Source organism: Homarus americanus, unplaced genomic scaffold, assembly GCF_018991925.1.
Source record: "Homarus americanus isolate GMGI-L3 unplaced genomic scaffold, GMGI_Hamer_2.0 scaffold50666, whole genome shotgun sequence".
NCBI classification, from domain to species: domain Eukaryota; kingdom Metazoa; phylum Arthropoda; class Malacostraca; order Decapoda; family Nephropidae; genus Homarus; species Homarus americanus.
This window is the reverse complement of record NW_024740238.1, coordinates 20001-24952: the sequence shown is the minus strand read 5'-3', so window position 1 is coordinate 24952 and position 4952 is coordinate 20001.

Genomic DNA, 4952 nt, shown 5'->3' with positions numbered 1-4952 from the left:
CCTTTATCATTTCATACATTTATATATTATTTACTACCATTATGCAACATTAAGTACCAGTCTGCAACACATCTAACCTCTTCCCTCCACCTTTAGGCAACATGTAGTACCTTCCTGCAACATGTACCAATCTTTTTGCCACCGCGTACAGCCTCTCTGCCGAACCTTTCTGCAACGTGTGCAATCGAGCAGGACATATTTACCTTGCAATCTTGGACACGGGAAGTCTATTGTTGCAACACGCACATTTTTGCATACAGCCTTGACAGCGTCCGGACCCAACCAGGCGAACTCTCACAGGGAAAATCAACCTGGAATTCAACTGGAGTCTACTTGGAATTTACTCAACATGGAATCAACCTGGAGTCTACCTTTAACCCATCTGAACTCTACCTCACTTGGCGTCTACCTATTATCTACCTGGAATATACTTTGAATCTACCTGGAGTTTATATAAAATCAACCTGGTGTCTACCTTACCTTGAGTTACCTGGAGTTTACTTTTAATCAACCTGGAATCTACGTGGAGTCTACCTTTAATCAACTTAAGCGTCTACCTGCAGGCGGCTCTACTCTAAGGTAAAGATCAAACGAATGTACAAAGCCATCATGTTAACGCAGGGAAGACAGATCATGTCAACGGATCCGGTCATGTCAACGGAGATGATTATGTCAAAGAATCAGTCATGTCCACAGATCAGGTCATGTCAACGGAGATGATTATGTCAAATGAACAGTCATGTCAAGAGGACCAGTCATGTCCAAAGATCCGGTCATGTTAACGGAGGTGATTATGTCTACTAACCAGTCATGTCAACTGAAATTATTATATCTCAGGACCAGTCATGTCAATGGAGATGATTATATCTCAGGACCAATCATGTCAACGTAGATGATTATGTCAAAGGACCAGTCATGTCACCGGAGATTTTTATGTCAACAGATCAAGTCATGTCAACAAGACCAGTCAAAAAACATCCACGAAACCTCTTCTCACCATCATTACCAAAACCTATCATATCAATAACAGGTCTTGTCACGTCAAAAAGTTAGCCAATCATGTCAGCAGGAACAGTCACGTTAACAGTAGGGCCTTGCAACATCAACAACTACCCAACTGTGTAACTAATTCCGGTACAAGGAAGGAGCCCATCCCGGAATTTGTTAAGAGAAGGTTAGGTTAGGTTAGGTTAGGTTAGGTTATTTACTTAAACAACTATAAATCAATCAATAAAAACATAAATAAATAAATAAACTAAACAACTAAAAAAAATAATAATTAAACAAATAAATAAAAACATAAATAACAAAATAAAATCCATAAATAAATAAATAAATAAATAAACAAATAAATAAATAAACAAAAACAAAATAAAATCCATAAATAAAGATGCTACAAAGGTCATGGTATTTTTTTTTTTTTTTGGACCGCCAGGATGAATAGTCAATTAAAAGAGAAAAAGACTCGACTGTGCCAATATCTCTCCGTCACCGTCAATTTCATGTTCGTCCATAACCTGGTAGCTGGAACCATGTTGTGTATGTGTGTGTGTGTGTGTGGTGAGTGTGTGTGAGTGAGTGTGTGTGTGTGTGTGTGTGTGTGTGTGTGTGTGAGTGTGTGTGTGTGTGCGTGTGTGTGTGTGTGTTTCTCTAAACCCTCACCTTCCCTCTCCACATTTCATTTACCTTCACCTACCTATCACCCTACCTTACGTCCCCACCCCGGCCACCCACACCCCCACAGCCTTACGCTTCACCCCTAACCCTAACACCATCATACAACCCAACCCCACCTTATGCCCCCACCGCTCACCCTACACCCCTACAATACACCTTCACATCTGCGCCAGTGGGGTGACGTAGACTTTATTACACCCTCCGGTAATCCAGGTGTCCGGGCGATAAATCCGGCCTTGGGACACTTCTGACCGGCGCCAATTTTTCACACACCTTACGGTTGGCACCCACCACCTTACAAGCAGTGAGACAGTCAGGTACAGGCGAGACAGTCAGGTTCAGTGAGACATTATCAGGTCAGAGTGAGACGGTGGGTCCAGTGAGACAGTCAGGTTCAGTGAAACGTACCGGGTCAATGAGACAGTCAAGTCCAGTGAGACAGTCAGGTTCAATGAGGACATTATTCCAGGTCCAATGAGACAGTCAAGTCCAGTGAGACAGTAAGGTCCAGTGAGACAGTCAGGTTCAGTGAGACATTATCCAGGTCCAATGAGACAGTCAAGTCCAGTGAGACAGTTAGGTCCAGTGAGACAGTCAGGTTCAGTGAGACAGTCAGGTTCAGTGAGACATTATCCAGGTCCAATGAGACAGTCAAGTCCAGTGAGACAGTAAGGTCCAGTGAGACAGTCAGGTTCAGTGAGACATTATCCAGGTCCAATGAGACAGTCAAGTCCAGTGAGACAGTTAGGTCCAGTGAGACAGTCAGGTTCAGTGAGACATTATCCAGGTCCAATGAGACAGTCAAGTCCAGTGAGACAATACCCAGGGCCCGGAAGACCTGGTTTAGGGTCACGAGCTGGTCAACCTTCATAAAACACAACAACAATTTGTAAACAAAGTTGCAGCCGTTTTTTACAACCTGACACCGATATAAGTTTGATCTTTTTATGTGAATCTTTGTTCCCCAAGTTATAATAAGACTGAGCCTCCCCCACCCACTCGACCCTTACCAGGCAACATGTGTACTGGGCACCTCCCTCCCCCCCCACCCCACCCCCACACCCCCCCCACCTCCCCACACACACACACACGGAGAGAAAAGTTGAACAATAAAAAAGCCCAGCTAACCAGAGAGACAAAGATATTTTCAAAGACTCGTATAGGAAACTTTTGTTTTGTGTTGGGCGTCAGTATTATGTGAGAGGAGCCCATCTATCTCTCACACAGCCCCAGAGTAATGTAGTTAATAGATGAGTTGGGTAAAGATTAAGCTAAGGGGGTGGGTTGGGGTCAGGTTGAAAATTAGGTTAGGTTGGGGGTTGAGTTAGGGTTGGGTTGGGGTTGGGGTTGGGTTGGGTTGGGTTGGGTTGGTTGGGTTGAGTTTGGGTTGGGTTGGTTGGGTTGGGTTGGGATTGAGTTGGGGGTTGGAGTTGGGGTTGGGTTGGGGTTGGGTTGGGTTGGGTTGGGTTGGGGCCCCAGTAAGAATGGCACCTATTAGGACTGAGGACTAAATATCGTGTAGCCAGAGAACACACCACAAGCCAACTACTGATCTTCCAGTCGTAGTTTCAGAATCAACATTAAGACCACCACCGCCACCTATCCCGTTCTTCGCGACAACCAATCAGTATTCAGTACCCAGTTATTATGCAAATGAAGGTATAATTAAACGACAAAGTGGTAAAACAAAGAGTCCGTCCCAGGTCCTGAAGTAACACACCCAGGTCCTGAAGTAACACACCCAGGTACTGAAGTAACACACCCAGGTCTAGATAACACCCAGGTCCTCAAAGTAACACCAGGTCCTCCAAGTAACACACCCAGAGTCCTGAAGTAACACACCAGAGTAGTCACCACAGTACGTCGGAGACGACCATGACACGACCAGGTACTCAAAGTAACACCCAGGTCCTCAAGTAACACACCCAGTGAGTAAAGTAACACACCCAGGTAGTGAAGTAACACACCCAGGTAGTGAAGTAACACACCCAGGTACTGAAGTAACACACCCAGGTACTGAAGTAACACACTGTGGTCCTGAAGTAACACACCCAGGTACTGAAGTAGCACACCCAGGTAGTGAAGTAACACACTGTGGTCCTGAAGTAACACACCCAGGTACTGAAGTAACACACCCAGGTCGTAACCACAGTACCTCGGGGACGACCTTGATACACGACCAGGTACTGAAGGACAAGAAAATGATAAACTATGTAAATTAATGATACGGAATTGGTCCAGGAGTTGAGAGATTTTCCGGTCTAAACATGGCGAGATCCAATCGGGCGGGCGGGCTGCAACACGAGAAAATAATGAATTTTCAACAAATCAGGAGCCCAGTAATAAGTAATTATGCAAATGAGGACAACGGAAATGAATAAAAACGATCAGTAATCTCCGCCTTGTTACGGTGTGGGTCGGGAGGATGGGTCATGGGCTGTGTATGTTTATCTCTGTACACAATCAAGTAAAAAGCGGAGTTCGATTCCCGGAGAGTATCGCAACTACTGACCTAAAACAACGCGACGAGGTTCACATCAATCAGGTGCCCAATTAACATAATTAATGCAAATGAGATCAACGAAAACAAGAATGGCAGGTTTTCTGATCGACCAACTCAACAACTTTTGATCTGTAAATATTGAAAAATTACGATGACAGAAAAGAGAACGAGACGCTTATGGTGGACAGGAAAGTCTCTGTAAACGCCCCCCCTCCCCACACACACACACACAGGACGTCAATATATCCATCTAGCGACCACAAAAGCCGAGGAGGATAAAAACTAGCATCCATTAGCCAGGTGGGCCACACACAGGTAAAGGAAGCAGTAATCACACGGACTTAGAGCCTGCCAGTCCTCCCCCTTGTGTCTTCCACTATATTTCACACACACACACGGGTCGTCCACATCAAAGGAGATAAATATGAACACAAACGCAACTTTTTTTTTTGAGGATGGAGGAGGAAGAAGAGATAGTGCCCTCGCTGCTGAGTTTTACGGCGAGTCTCATGAAGTAAACACAAATATATCACCTACAGATAAGAGCCCAGTCCCTCTACAGGAAAATTAAGATCCTTCAGGTGAGAATTATGATGTTTTCGTTGGTTTTGTTATTGTTCAAGCCGGCTCACTTTCTATCCGGCCCGATTACTAGAAGCTGTTGTCTCCTTTTTTTTTTATCCCCCTCACCTGAGAGCTCGCGGGACAGAGGGGCAGAGGGGGGGAGGGATGGAGAGTTACACCTGCCGCTGGCTAATTACAGGTGAGCAAA